Below are 17358 nucleotides of genomic sequence, written 5' to 3'. Positions count from 1 at the left end.
TGATGTTTCATCAGATTCCTGATATTCACGATACACTCGTGAAATGGTCGTACGGAAAAGTCACGACTTCATCGCTACCTCGGAGATGCACTGTCCCATCGCTCGTGCGCCGACTATAACACCAAACCCACTTGAATCTTAATAACCTGTCATTGTAGCACCAATAACTGATCTAACAACTGCGCTAGACACTTGTCTTATATAGGTGTTGCCGACCGCAGCGCCGTATTTTGCCTGTTTACATACTGTATATCTGTATTTGAATACGCATGCCTACACAAGTTTCTTTGCGCTTCAGTGTAATTAAGGTGCATCAAAATGAAACTGTTAAACTGTGAAAGAAAAACTGTGTTTACAGGGTGGCCACTGGTCACAAAGTCCTGTCATCCCCTCTCCCCCCCCCCCCTCACAATTAATAACTAACATCAGCCCCTAAAAGTAAATAAATAACATGAACAACAGTTCCTTAAAGGAGTTTTCTTGAGATATGAACCACGTCAAGCTGCTCGTGAGAGTCAATGCACCGTTAATTACGGAGATCTACGAGACTGGCCCCTCTGAATCGCAACTGAGTTGAACATTGCTGATTTCAAGCCTTCTTCGACCTAGTTACGTAGATTCAAGAAAACATACAGTACAGGCTGCAGCAAAATGACAACTGACATGAAGGTAAAGCTTGCTGTTATCCTCACATCAGCTGTCTCCAACGCCGATCAGTCGTTTCATGAAAGACCTAGGAGCAAATCGTACTTTATCATATAGAGGACAAAAAGGTAGAGTCTCTTGTGCAATCGATTAATACTATGATACATTCATATACAACGAGTGAATTATTGTTTCTTCAGTTTTATATCTGTCATCAGGGATCTCAAGGCATGCTAGGACCAAAAATGAAAAAAGACTGTTAGGTGGCGCAAATCTTACAATCGACCTATCAAAAACTGGAAAAATAGAATAGAATACGTTTTAACATTTCATTAGAAACGACTCCTGACCAATTTCTAGAATTAATTCATTGCTTGGACTGTTAGCCTGGACGTAACAATACCTCTGTCTTTCAGGAGGACGACCAAAAGATGGTTGATATGACTCAGATTCCACCTGGACAACCAATGTGACTCTCGATAATGAATTTTTTGACTGCAGAAAATATTTTTCTGGGAGCTATCGGACAATATAATTTTTGGTGGCTCCATGTGATTTTAGGTTTATAAAGAGATCGATATCTTTAAATTTCCGTCATTTATGAATTGTCAGTTTGCATTGGCACGTTTTACGAATTGCTTTAAGTAATTTTGATATGCAGCACAATAAGCAGAGGAACGGCCAGAAACATTTTTTACCCCACTGCAGCTTTATCTAAATAAAATGCTGTGACGTGCCTGAAAGCATTAATTTTTCTTTCGTCACGTGTGCCTGGTATAAGGAAAATGTTCGTTGTAGTCATTCAAATGGCACTTAATTGTGGCGACTACGGAGGTTTAAACAAGTAAATGGTTTATTGTTACTGAAATGTACATTATTCAAAAATTATTCTAAGAATTGTGCTACAGGTGTTGCTATAAAATCATATATGTGTAAGAAATATTTCATTTCAGTAAGTTGAAGTCACGATTGATGGAAGTCGTCAGGCATGTAACATCAAACACTGCCTCAACTTATTTTCCTCTGCTAAAGACCTTCGTAAGAATTACATATGGAGCATTTTAACTGAAGTTATGAATTACTTCTTATTCGATAAATTAATGATAAGAGGCATTTGTTTGTATGCTATAGGTGCGCGTGCCATTCCATATATTTTCACTGTATAGGGCTACGCTGTCTTGCAGCCGATCGCCCGATAGGCAGGGAGAGCTGTACAAACCGCTGTCATAAGCGGTTCTTCGTACGACAAAACGAGTAACTTCAATCATATTTCTAAAAAATAACTGCAGTGCGTCTTAGCAACTAAAAGTATGACAGTACATCTCTATCATTGTATTCTTCCTGCCTAAAAAATTTCACGGTGAGTTTCGACGTGTCGTATTGAACCACTCCCTTTTTAGAGATCAGGATAGTTCATGCTTTGTTATGGCGAACTTGCTTGTTACCGGACTTGCCTGACTGTTTTTCCCACTGTTCCTATCCATGGTCTGCGTAGTCTCTCGTGCTTCGTCACTGCCATCGTATTTACAGTGTAGTTTGTTATTGACGATAAAACTGTAGATACGACACTTTTTGGTGACGAAGTCGCTTCTTTTCTGTATGTGTTCCACGAGCACAGTGGATTCAGCACTGATTCAGTTAGTACAACAACAGTAGTAGTAGCTCGAACAGCAACTACAGCAGTTAGACTCGCTTTTTCAGTTGGTTACGAATTTACAGGGTCCCAGGTCTTTCTGCACCCGCCCTCGACGCACCCACCTGCACCACCTTTCCAAGAGGCAAAGAAAGAGACTCGTACATGCTGCGCTTGCAGGAATATTACACAGTGTTTCAGATAGTGGATCCGACTTGCAGAAATCCTTTTATACTTGGCTCGAGTACAAGACATTTTGTTTGCTCCAGAAACTCGCTCCTTTAACAAATCGTGCAGTGCTTACGTTTTCCTAGATGTGTGAGTTGCTCAATGATTATTATCACAAGCAAACCCACGTTGTGGCTTTCTGTACAGTCTTTCACCAGCAATAACAGAATGTAACGCAGATACGTTTTGAGGGCTTACAATACCCAGGGCGTGGCCAAAATGGCTGTACTGGCCAGTTCCCATCACAAAGAAAGAGAGCGAAATAAATTTACATTCGTAACTCCAACCACTGATTCAAATTGCCTACAAAATTTCTAATTCATTGATAAAAATCTGAGACCGTACGGGTCTTTCATTAACAAGTCATAAAACTAAGTCCATCATTTTATGCAATTAGAATAATTTTCCCAGCTAACAAGTATCACCGAAGGATTGCTTGATTGAAGGATTGGAGGGGGCGAAGTAATTTTCACATCCTCCATTTGGTTAATGTAGAAAATGCTCAAAATGGCGAATTTCCTTAACAGTTCCTGGCATTACGTTTGAACGAAGGTGAAGCCTCATGGTAGCGTAGGCATACAAGTTTTCCTGCATTTGGAGAATTCGTGCCTACACAGGCATCCTAACCTGAGAGACAAAGAGACCTAACTGCCCTCCAGTGTGAGGTACACCAACAATTATTCATTCCCTCCCACTGTCATGTTGGCTGCTGGGACCTACTTGCGAACTGTAAGTGCACTTTACTGTTTACAAACAGTTTACAAGCAGCACCAAGAGCCACGCTCCTAGACCATATGGTAACTGATACAGGACACCTTCATTTCATGGAAAGTAGTATTGTGGAAGTTACCGTCATTTTGTTATTGAAGTATTGTCTCTCATCTCAGTGAAAGTGGCCGTGAGCTGGGATTGTCCTTGTAGATCAGCACGATTCCCTTTCTGACGCTTGCAGCAGTCACGTTGGTTGCTACTGAGCAATTACATTTCTTGCACAGCGAGTACCCAGCATTGTGATCTCACAAACCATAATGAGGTAAGCTTTGATGTTCGGCCCCTGCTCCTGTCTTCATCATACGTATCCCATGGCTAGCATCTTACACTCTTGTTCAACCATTTCTAACTCTTTAGGGGACTGGACTTAATCTCGTTTAATTTCTATGAAAGAATGGAAGAAATTTATAGCAATGCGAATATGATTACACTGCAGCTCCACAATTTATTAGTGACAAATGAAAATCGGTGCCAGACTGGGGCTCGAATACGGATTCCCCTCTTCATGTGAGCAGTCACCTTAACCACTTTGGCTATCCAAGCACGCCTTCAGACTAAGTCAAATCTCCATACATCATCGAGTGTCGACATCCTGCACTCACACAACTGCTGCGATTCCCACAAAGGGAGAGACTTTATTATTACTGTTGCTATCTGTCTAGGTATGTAACACTACTTCCAGTGGCTGTATTTTTCGATGTACTATGCAATGTGCTTGAGACATGCAAGCATATCCGAAGGAAAAGACACTGCTATAATCGACTGGTATATTATATGGAAGAAATATATTCAAATTCAATTACATTTCTTCCATTTCATATAGCAGTCAATCGTAGCATTGTCTTTCAGACATGCAGATATTCCAAATAGTAACTTCAATGTGTTTTGGTGTATTTTCTTGTTTTAATTCTTTGTCCTACAGCAAGGTGACTTCGTGCCATGTCACTCATATTTGTGAGTGCAAGCTAGAAAACTTGTGACAGGGCTACCTCACATTCCTGTGTTCTGCTACAATATACATGCCTATTTTATCTGTATTTACTGCATGTCGTGTTCTGTAACTTTCCCACTGTTTCTTTGTCATTAAATGAAGCTATCAATTAGGCAACGATACACCTGTCGACGGAAGAAATCTTACACCTTTACGGTCTAGGGACCACAGATCAGCAGGCGAGTGTAAGCTACTGTCTGAATGTGAAAGGCGAAAGGCAGAAGAATACCATACCGCATGTCACCCAGTTCAAACGACAGACCAGCATTTACAGACTTGGCGACGCTGTGTCAGAACATGACTAGATTTCACGATCACCAAATTCTCCAGGCAGTCCCACTAGCGTGTTTTCCACCACAGCTACGCAAAGTTCACTTTTGCGTGTTTGTGTGTGTGTGTTTTGCTGTTGACCGAGCCAGTAGTGGTGACGCTTCCTACTCATTATGTGCTTACTGTAGGTGGCGACCGAATTTCTATATCCCATTTTACATCCCAGAGAAAGTGTTTTTTATCGTTGGTTACTGCAGTTTCCCAGCTGCATCCTAACCCAAAAGCTTCGCAGAAATGGGTGCTATTGTTCGTAAAAATTCCACTACGTGCGAGAGGTGGCAAGGATCCGTAGGAAGTAGGGGCAGTCCATTCCGACAACCCAGAACTTGATTACCTGCACTTTTCCACATCAGATCCTCACTTCCCTTACGACTGGATGTAGTCATGTATTTTGCACATACCAGAACACTGACCATAAACCAGTTACTTGTTTGTCGCCCATAGTCGCTACAATGAAGTGAAGTGTCATTGAATGAGGGGAGAAAGAGAGAGAAAGAGTGACAGATATGAATGCACCCTGAGAGACTTTTTATGCAGGGTGACAGAAATAGAGTCATTGCGATCGTGTTTTTAATAGCTGGTCGATTATAATCTTCGCCAGAAGATGAGTAGTATGACACTTCCCGAGACGTCGCGAGATATCAACGCTACTACCCGGCTGGAGACCGAAGAAACCTTCATAAACAGTTTACGCCAGGAAAGCCTACAGTCACATATAAGGTCCGATACGGTTTGGAAACCATGCTGTTGCAGGATTGAATCCCACTGAATATACCAGTCCTAGTATTCACCAATAGGATGCAAGGAAAAAAACTGCCCAAACATAAAGGGTATCGATTTAATTACTTATTCAATCAATCTAATAGAGTGAGGGAATATTTCCAAGACATCCACAGCTGAGGTTTTATTAGGTATCCACTACTTTGTTCAGAAAAAAAGAGAGGTCTGTGCGGTACATGACAGATGCTACCTACTTCTTCTCGAATGTCTTTTTTCCATCCCCATCCGCTATAGGTTTCCATAGCAGTGGAAGTGTGATAAAAAAGGCATATACCGACTGCCAGTGCCACGTCTGCATGAGTGATGAAGGAGCAGGGGAGGGGAATGGAAGAGAGTAATGATGGGGAGGACATCTTGGTCTGTGTGCGACTGCATATGTTGGTTCACACAAACAGGAAGTAGCCACTTGATACAGAGGGAGGGAGAGAGTGAGGCACTTAGAGTCTGGTATCCAATTTCAAAGGGATACCGCTACTTGATTTTTTTGTGTAGGTTTAGCATGAATCAACAGCTGCAGCCATCCCTGACCGGTAGCATGCATGGTGAAGGGCTATCGGTTTGGCAGTCAGCTACATGGTCAAGAGTTTTTATTTGACAGATGTGCTTAGTGCTATCTGTGACAATGTAATTATGTGTGGTGAGTGATTCATGACAGTAAGTATTCCTTGTGCGACTAATTAAAAAAGCGCCACAGCTGTTTAAAAAATCTGTACTGACTTGTCACCCACAAATTGTTTAAGTAAACTGTATTCCCTACCTGCCTTCTATCCCATAAATTGTTTAAATGATCAATATTCCACAAAAATGATCAATATTCCACACATTGACTTGTCTACCAGAAATTATTTAAACAATATTCCACACACTGCAGTCGATTTTCTGTCAAATTCTTTAAATAAATGAACTTTATTCTATATACCATAAATAGCCTTGTACATCATAAATTGTTTAAATAAGCAATATTTCACACATTTCCTTGCTTACTGGAAGTTGTTTAAGCAGTATTTCATACACTCAATCGATTTCCCACCAAATAACCAATCAATCAATATTTTGAGAATGGGCCATATCATCCCAACGAAAACTGTCCCACACAAAAGGTTATTGGTTCAATTAATTAGTCAGTCAAATTAATAGAGTGGGAGGGAGCTAATCGAATAGCTGAGGTGTGAAAGTGTGCTTGTATCACTGGGGGAGTGGGGGCGAGTTGGCATTTTATCATTGGGTTTCAGGTGTGAGGAGGAGAGGGAGAGGAGGGGGTGTTTATCAAAAGAACAGATTTTCCCCACGGGGTCATAAATCAATTGGCATAACAATGGGTCTGGCCCTGAATGTATGCAACCTGTAATGTGTGGCGATGGTCCCCTTGTCCTACTACTAATGTAACAGTGCTAGCTAGTTAGATACAACATATGACATCAGTGGAGATTAGCGGTATATCTTGAGAAAGCTGCCTATATGCTTAACGGAGGACACCATCCATGTTGGAGACAAGGAGTTTGAATGGATGCCTGCATTAGTGGAGCTAATATTTCTAAAAGCATCGAACCCTCAAAAGTATTTGCTAAAAGAGAAAAGATCATATGCTGAAATCCTTTGTATAACTAACGTACATGGATGAGACAACACTCCAAACCAACAATAGAAATGCAAACTCAGTAGAAAAAACATTACCATTTTTGGACTGGTCTTAAACAGTGAACTTAGCACAGACTGTAGCCTTTACATTCAACATAAAAACCTGAACACACCGCTTCTGGAGTATATAACGAAATCGTAGACTGACTATGTTTACTGCCAGCATCAATGACAGTAGGGAATACTGTGCACATGAATGAAATAATATCAATGATCGCAGAGCTTCAAGAATAATGCATTACTGAATAATAATGGAGACAGTGGTCTGTGAACTTCACAGACCTGTCCACTGTATCTCTAAATGCAGAAAAGTCATTATATGTTGTTTTGATGATTTATGGTAGGACCATCTCGTGGATATGAGAGAATATCCGCTGTCGAATAAAGGGTTCAAATGAATCTTAATTATCATAGATACATATTCCAAATTTGCCTGGGCCCTTCCTGCGAAGGCAAAAACTGGGAGGGGTGTCGCACAGATGTTTGAAAAATTGCTTCAGATGGGTATGAATCAGTGCCTTGACAACCTACAGACCACGCACGGAGGTGAAGGATTTCAAGTCGATAATGGAGGGATCTGGGATAAACCACTATTCATTGTATGTGGATGCATTTTAATCTTCACGGCTGATAGAAACAGCTAGATGTTCTCCCACAGATTACTAGAGAGTATAATCGAACTGAACATTGCACGATTAGGAAGAGACCTATTGAAGTATGACAGTAGCCTTCTGAACGCAGCAATAAATCGTATCAAGATGGTGGATTCACGCAAGCAGAACTTCAAAGTAGGTGATTTTGTGTATATTTCTAAATACAAAACTGCGTTTGAGAAATCCTACTTGTCTAACTGATCAATGAAAATATTTACAGTGTCCAAAATACAGAGGAGAAGTCTGAGAACATACATTTTAAAGGACAGTGATTTTAAAGAAATTTCAGGAAGTTCCGAACCGAACGTGTTTCTCGTAGGGCGCACCATAACGTGTCTCAGGAACAGAACAGTAGTGAAAAGGCTCAGCTTTCCAGAACCTCAAAACAGCTGGGTGAATGCTCGCAGTTTGCTATGTAACAGGGTGCGCAAACCTCAGGCAGTGCAGTAGTGTACCATAAATGCTAGGAAGCCCATCAGCAGAGATAGTGGTGGCATTCTTGACACACTCCCTGTCGAGTTTGATCGATATCGAGCGTAAGGCTGCGGTCAAAGGGGCTTCGATACCGATGGATTCTTCCAAAGACCGACATGGGGCATAGACGGACGATTTGCGATGTTTGCGGTCACACTATAGTCGATCTTATCTTTCAAACGCACATACTTCAGACAAAAGTCGGTGAAAATCAGATCAGTTTGCTTTCTTCGGTCAAATCGACTGACGTTCTCACACACGAAATATGTAGTGTGAGAAACTGATAAGTTTCTAAGAAAGTGTGAGTTTGTGGCATCCTGAGGATGAAAATATCATAATCGGGATATAGTTCGCAATCTACACACTGATCACAGGTTTATTCGAAACCTCCAATAGGAAAAATCTTTATTGGAAATTTTAGGCTTAGATTATAACCTCAGCAATTAAATTGTCGAAGTGAAAAGGATTGCATATCTTATACGCTTATATCTACCATATTTGATCTTTTTTGTTATACGCTGTCATTAGTTGTCTACAAATTATTTTTCATGCTTACTGGCGTTCTGTGCCAGTAGAGTAGTGATTCTGTTAGCTTAAAGTGGTTTGCAAATGTGATGTACTCCAATATAAATCCCAGTGACTGTTCTGACATTGGGCAATCTCGAGTTGAACATCGTTGACCAGGGTGGGAAGCTGGTTGATTTTTGGGGAGAGGAAATAGTGGTACATCTTCATTTGAACCAGTGCAGCCATAGGATTAAGAACACCTCACACTGCCACTCTGCAGCATAAGGACAAGACAATAACATGTCATAATTACGAGTTCCTCAAGTCGATTGGCCTGAAACACCGCAATAGCGTCGCTTAAAATAACACCACCAGTTCAAAATGACGAACAAATCACAGACCAGAAATACGTATCTCACAAACCACATGCATCGACGACGTCCAGTAATAATAACGAGATAAGAATACTCATTCAGCAACAAGATTAATTAACAATCCTGAGCAGCAGTTTCCTATACTTCGAAGGTACATTCATGAAGAACAGCAGATGCACTCCAGCAGAGACATCGATATTCACCCATAATGCACTTCACTTCTGTTTCAAGAGATACAACATGAACTTAATGACATCGAGGACGACCAAAGAAGAAACATCGGACTCACATCAACACTTAATGCTTACACATACACATCAAATTCGGACCTGAATAGTTTACAAAACGTAGGATAGTTCATCGAAGGAAAAACAGATAACCCCTTTAATATACGCATCCCTCTCAAAATGCTTATGGGGTTCTTTGAGGACAATAAGAGACCCATTTTGCATGTTAAACAGGAATTGATTCCGGTTCGAAGTGCAAGAGATAATAATTGCGTATGCAACATTCAAGAAGCGCAAGCAGTGGGAAATGAAATTGTTTTGAATAAGTTAATGTGGAAAGTATCACACATTTCCGTGTCAGACGAGACCCACCTGAAACTTTCGCGTGTGCTGTACTGTGGAGCTTAACTACCAATATGTTTCTGTTTGTGGGGACTCTACAAGTAATCAGTTCTACCAACGACCTCAAAACACAGCTGGTCTCTTAAGACAACTGTACAACTAAAATCGACTTGCTTCATTATCCTGATACTGCAGATAGACAGGCGAGGGAACGTGAATAAGAATTCCAGTGTATTCGACAACTGTAATCTGTTGTTCTTGTTGTGATCTTCATTCTGAAGACTGGTTTGATGCAGCTCTCCATGCTACTCTATCCTGTGCAAGCCTCTTCATCTCCGAGTCACTACTGCAACCTACATCTTTCTGAACCTGCTTACTGTATTCATCCCTTGGTTTCCCTCTACGATTTTTAACCCCCATGCTTCCCTCCAGTACTAAACTGGTGACCCTTGATGCCTCAGAATGTGTCCTAACAACCGACCCCTTCTTCTAGTCAGGTTGTACCACAAATTTCTCTTCTTCTCAGTCCTGTTAAGTACTTCTGGATTAGTTAGGTGATCTACCCGTCTAATATTCAGCATTCTTCTGTAGCATCACATTTCAAAAGCTTCTATTGTCTTCTTGTCTAAACTGTTTATCGTCCATGTTTCACTTCCATACGTGGCTACACTCAATGCAAATACTTTCAGAAAGGACTTCCTGACTATTAGATATTGACTCTAATTAGTCCTCTGTTAGATTATAAAGTTGACCTTTTAATCAAATACGCAATACACCACATTGCCAGGAACACACTTTTTAGAGACTATTTATTCAGCGATGTTACATAACGAAGATCATAGAGAAAACATAAACTACCATACATATAACACATCAAAGAGTAAAATATGATTGTTCCCTACACCCCCACAAATTCTCGAGATGTCAGTTCTTGAACTCTGAAAGTCCCACAGCTTGACAGCACCACTGATGTTTACCTTTAGGCAGTGCCTTTGTCAAAAAATCAGCTTGCTGCTTATCGGTACTTACAGGTTTCACACTGAATTTCCCTGTTTTAATTAAATCACGAATATAGTGGTGCCTCACGTCAATGTGTTTTGTTTGAGCGTGATGCACACCATTGTGACTCAGTGCAATGGCACCTCTATTATCACAGCATACACTTACTGGTTTTTCACTATGTGTAACACACAATTCACGAAGCAATCATCGAAGGTATACCGCTTCTTGCGCTGCTGCTGATAGAGCCATATACTCAGCTTCTGTAGTTGAGAGAGCGACGGTTTGTTGTCGTTTTGAAGTCCAGAAAACTGCTGTCCCAGCTAACTTGAAGATATAGCCGATCGTTGATAGCCACTGATGGAGGTCTGATGCATAATCAGCATCACAGAAACCTTCAATTTCAGTTTTTCCACTTTTTCAGAAAGTTAGTCCTACATTGACTGAGCCTTTAATGTATCGCATAATTCGTTTGACCGCTTCCCAGTGGATTTTCTGATAATTAGAATTGAATCTGCTTAGAACCCCCACAGCATATGCAATGTCCGGTCTTGTACTTTGAGCTAAATACAATAGTGATCCTACGGCTTGCTGATAAGGAATGCGATGTAACACAAGGTTTTCCTCATCTGTCAATTTATTTTCACATTTTTGCAGTTTTGAACCAGGTTCAAATGGATATGCAACAGGATTACAATGTTCCATACCAAATTTCTTGAGTATGTTTGCTGCATATTTTCTTTGATCAATACCAATCGTCCCTTGTTTCCTGTTTCGTTTTATTCTCATGCCAAGACACCAACTAAGTTCACAAAGATCTCTCATCTTAAACTGATTCATTAATCCTTTCTTCAATTCTTTCTTCCACTTATTATTTCTATTAGAGAAAATGATCAAGTCATCTACAAAAACAGCTATAATGAGTACATTTTGTTTCTCAATTCTGAAGTAAATGCAAGAATCATATTCTGACTTCTTTAGGTCCATTTTACGTAATGTCACATCTAATTTCGTACTCCAAACGCGTGACGCCTGTCACGCCTTGACCGTAAATTGCCTTCTTCAGCTTGCAAGCCTTCATCTCCTCCCCTTCTACATCTACATCTACATCCATACTCCGCAAGCCACCTGACGGTGTGTGGCGGAGGGTACCTTGGATACCTCTATCGGTTCTCCCTTCTATTCCAGTCTCTTATTGTTCATGGAAAGAAGGATTGTCGGTATGCCTCTGTGTGGGCTCTAATCTCTCTGATTTTATCCTCACGGTCTCTTTGCGAGATATACGTAGGAGGGAGCAATATACTGCTTGACTCTTCGGTGAAGGTATGTTCTAGAAACTTCAACAAAAGCCCGTACCGATCTACCGAGCGTCTCTCTTGCAGAGTCTCCCACTGTTTATCTATCATCTCCGTAACGCTTTCGTGATTACTAAATGATCCTGTAACAAAGCGCGCTGCTCTCCGTTGGATCTTCTCTATATCTTCCATCAACCCTATCTGGTACGGATCCCACACTGCTGAGCAGTATTCAAGCAGTGGGCGAACAAGCGTACTGTAACCTACTTCCTTTGTTTTCGGATTGCATTTCCTTAGGACTCTTCCAATGAATCTCAGTCTGGCATCTGCTTTACCGACGATCAACTTTATATGATCATTCCATTTTAAATCACTCCTAATGCGTACTCCCAGATAATTTATGGTATTAACTACTTCCAGTTGCTGACCTGCTATTTTGTAGCTAAATGATAAGGGATCTTTCTTTCTGTGTATTCGCAGCACATTACACTTGTCTACATTGAGATTCAATTGCCATTCCCTGCACCATGCGTCAATTCGCTGCAGATCCTCCTGCATTTCAGTACAATTCTCCATTGTTACAACCTCTCGATACACCACAGCATCATCTGCAAAAAGCCTCAGTGAACTTCTGATGTCATCCACCAGGTCATTTATGTATATTGTGAATAGCAACGGTCCTATGACACTCCCCTGCGGCACACCTGAAATCACTCTTACTTCAGAAGACTTCTCTCCATTGAGAATGACATGCTGCGTCCTGTTATCTAGGAACTCCTCAATCCAATCACACAATTGGTCTGATAGTCCATATGCTCTTACTTTGTTCATTAAATGACTGTGGGGAACTGTATCGAACGCCTTGCGGAAGTCAAGAAACACGGCATCTACCTGTGAACCCGTGTCTATGGCCCTCTGAGTCTCGTGGACGAATAGCGCAAGCTGGGTTTCACATGACCGTCTTTTTCGAAACCCATGTTGATTCCTACAGAGTAGATTTCTAGTCTCCAGAAAAGTCATTATACTCGAACACAATATGTGTTCCAAAATTCTACAACTGATCGACGTTAGAGATATAGGTCTATAGTTCTGCACATCTGTTCAACGTCCCTTCTTGAAAACGGGGATGACCTGTGCCCTTTTCCAATCCTTTGGAATGCTACGCTCTTCTAGAGACCTACGGTACACCGCTGCAAGAAGGGGGGCAAGTTCCTTCGCGTACTCTGTGTAAAATTGAGCTGGTATCCCATCAGGTCCAGAGGCCTTTCCTCTTTTGAGCGATTTTAATTGTTTCTCTATCCCTCTGTCGTCTACTTCGATATCTACCATTTTGTCATCTGTGCGACAATCTAGAGAAGGAACTACAGTGCAATCTTCCTCTGTGAAACAACTTTGGAAAAAGACATTTAGTATTTCAGCCTTTAGTCTGTCATCCTCTGTTTCAGTACCATTTTGGTCACAGAGTGTCTGGACATTTTGTTTTGATCCACCTACCGCTTTGACATAAGACCAAAATTTCTTAGGATTTTCTGCCAAGTCAGTACATACAACTTTACTTTCGAATTCATTGAACGCATCTCGCATAGCCCTCCTCACACTACATTTCGCTTCACGTAATTTTTGTTTGTCTGCAAGGCTTTGGCTATGTTTATGTTTGCTGTGAAGTTCCCTTCGCTTCCGCAGCAGTTTTCTAACTCGGTTGTTGTATCACGGTGGCTCTTTTCCATCTCTTACGATCTTGCTTGGCGCATACTCATCTAACGCATTATGTACGACGGTTTTGAACTTTGTCCACTGATTCTCAACACTATCTGTACTTGACACAAAACTTTTGTGTTGAGCCAACAGGTACTCTGAAATCTGCTTTCTGTCACTTTTTCTAAACTGAAAAATCTTCCTACCCTTTTTAATATTCCTATTTACGGCTGAAATCATCGATGCCGTAACCGCTTTATAATCGCTGATTCCCTGTTCTGAGTTAACTTTTTCAAATAGTTCGGGTCTGTTTGTCACCAGAAGGTCTAGTATGTTATCGCCACGAGTCGGTTCTCTGTTTAAGGGGCTCCGGAACGCCCTATACTTGCAATGTTAAAATAACGCTTATAAATTACATCTTTCCTCACAAAGTATTTGACGTAGGAAGTTGAACTTTTTACAGATTATTTATTGGAATATGGGCTACAACTTAACACAGGGATTTTACAAAATTTTAGTTCAGTTATTAAAGATGATTTTTTTTTCAATTGTAATGAAAATTCACAATATTTTTTGCAATTTTTTATTTATATATTCAAAAATATACAGTTTTTTGGAAAAAGGCTAAGTTAAATTATGCAGAAGGTACTGTGTAACATTTACTGAAAGATTGAAACAAATATGTTTGGAAGATCCTTAGAAAACATGTAATTAGTATGAGAAAATAAAAGTTTTGGGAATTGAGCGACAAAGATTGGATTAACTTTTTAGTGCATTCCAGGTCCATAGGATGGATTATCTTCATCCTCTGCAAACTCCTCCTCCAGCATCCTCTTGTTCCTCCTCCTGTTTACTCTTGCTTGTATTTCTAGACTCTTTACAGCCCTGTCTGCAGCCCGAAGGCGTTCCTTGTCGCTCATACCATGTTAGAACCTATCTTCATTCCCATATTGCTAAATACCTTGCACCTTACAATGTTGCCATCATTGAAAGTCGCAACAGCATTATACACACCAAAGTGAAGTGTTTCTATTCCAACAAATACAGTCTTGGGGATTCTCGACCATATAACACTATTTACACTTTCATTGGGGTTTTGAGTTTTTTCCGTGAATACACTTTTTCAACAGTTCAGGTGCTGCTAAGTCTCTGAAAATAGGTTTTATCACCTCCATTATTGCATGAGGCAGACTATGCTTATGAGTGTACACTTCACCAGTTAGCAATCCTTTGTTATATTTACACCAACTGTCTTCTTCTTTGGGACACAAGCTATGTTGGGGATTTTCATCGGTTGAAGAAGTATGAAAAAGAAGAGCCCAAACAGCCTTCTTCATTTCGTCGACACTTTGTGTATTTTGCCTAATAGCCATTCCATAATAGTTCTGTATTTTGTCAATTACACTGTCAGTTAACCTTCCCTTCCCATCCAACCCTTTACCATCACTGAGTTTTTGTTTTTTGTACGAAGCTTTCAGTCGCCGAAGTCTTGTTCCCATTCGCTTCTGTACGTGTCCAATACACTCAAATTTCTGCACTACAACATCATCACCATAGGGCTTCAGTCCTTGAACATGTTTGAAACTTTTAGAATCACCGTCACCAAGGTAATTAACATATTGCACTTTATCACACGCCTCAGAACACTGGAATATACTGGCAACACCAGCCACTTCCATTCCTCCACTACTGCCACTATAGTTAGCTTTGCAATTATTTTCATGTGTACCTTTATATTTTTGTGGACATCTACAATACTTTGATATTACTGCTACATCTAAAACTTTCCCCGTATACATACTAGTGGCAGATACTACACCATGAAGAGATGTGTGTCCCCGTTTATGCCAGGTACCATCGAACGCTGCAGTCAAATCTCTGTTACCATTATATTCCATTACTGCCTCTTCCACAGCGTTCTTCATAGATTCTATACAGACATCTTCTACTTTAGACCCTATTAATTTATTATAGGTCGTGAACTTGGTTGGGGGATTTGGAAGATTCATGATGCCACAGAAAATTGCACCTGCAGTAGCACCCTTACCAACTGAACGCAAGGAATAAACAAATCTAATGTCGTGTTCGTAGATTTTGCTACCATTTTCTTCAGTTGCAGTTTCTGCAACACTGTTCCAAAAGGTGGTCATGTATGAACACTTATCACATTTCAGTTGTATTTCACTAGCAAGTCCTAAGTGCTTTATTATGGAGAGTTCCAGACCAACTTCACTACAATGAATACATCTTACACAGTTTGAAAAAATTCCTTTGAGAACCGACATATCAAATATTTCATTCACATCCGATTCGCCCATAAAACATTCATAGTTTTCACTCATTGAACCAAGCTTCTTCTGTGAAGTATTTTCTTTCCCACTTTGACTGCTAAGGGCAGGTGTACTTGAGAGGTTAGGTTCACTCACTTGGTTATCGTCTTTATTGTTTACAGTAATAACACATACCTTTGGCTTTCCAACATTTCTCCTTTTCTTAAAAGCCTTCAGAGGATTTCTAATAACTTTACTTTTACTCATTATTATACTTCAACAAAACAGAGACTCAAGAAACAGAATTAATTACGAATATTTTCGAGATAACGACAGAGTAAATAAACATGAAACAATCGACAATCACACCAGCGATATATATTGAACCATCACAGGTTAGCCACAACACATACTTTATCTCACATCACTAAAATGTACCTGATGAACACGGACGTTAATAATAACACCATTTGACAGCAGTTTAACAGCGCCACAATGGGTCACGCCCATGTAGAACACATTTCAAAAAAAATTTAAAAATAGTTGTAGTCTTCGGAATTGAATAAATTATATATCTATTAAAAGGTAGTAGTCTGCAGATTCAGAAAACGCAAAAAAGTAAAAATTGAACTTTTCATGATTTTGAGCCTTTCCGGAGCCCCTTAACTGCTCAAGGTAGTTTTCAGATAAAGCACTTAAAAAAATTTCACTGGATTCTTTGTCCCTGCCACCCGTTATGAACGTTTGAGTCTCCCAGTCTATATCCCCTTCTTCACGTAGCCTTCAGGTTGACGAATGTAAACTTCTTCATCGAGATCACCATATAGGAACGCAGTTTGAACATCCATATGTTCAATGTCAAGGTCAAATTCAGCTGATAAAGCTAACAGGATGCGAAGTGAAGAATGACGAACAACAGGCGAGAACGTTTCATCAAAGCCTATTCCTGGTATTTGGGAATAACCGTTCGCTACAAAACGAGCATTATAACGTTCAATTTCACCATTTGACGTTTCTTTCACCTTGAAGACCCATTTCGAACTAATTACCTTCCTGCCTGGTGGTAAATCAGTCAAAATCCATGTTTCATTTTCAAGTAAAGATTTATATTCATTATCGAAGGCTTCCTTCCATTTTTCACAGTCATCACAATTCATTGCTTCTTCATACGAATTTGGTTCAGAAATACAAGCAAGACAAGCAAAATCATCATTAAAATATTTAGTATTTGGTTTTCTTTCACATGATGATTTTCTAATTTCTGGTTGCATTTCTAGTTGCGCAACTTCCGTGTGACTATGTACGTTGTTATTTACTGTTTTCTCAGTGTCACTTTGTGCCAATTCAAGATAAACTGCATTTCTATCAACTTCAGCAGATTGTGTCAGTTCAGTTGCCTCTTCAATGATATTAGGTGGTGGCGCTAGTTGACGACTGTGTATACGATTATCGTCAATTGGGTTACTGTTTGAAATACTGTTTCCACAAGTGCACTTTGAGTTTTCG

Source organism: Schistocerca cancellata, chromosome 4 (assembly GCF_023864275.1).
Source record: "Schistocerca cancellata isolate TAMUIC-IGC-003103 chromosome 4, iqSchCanc2.1, whole genome shotgun sequence".
NCBI lineage: Eukaryota > Metazoa > Arthropoda > Insecta > Orthoptera > Acrididae > Schistocerca > Schistocerca cancellata.
This window is presented reverse-complemented; position numbering follows the sequence as displayed.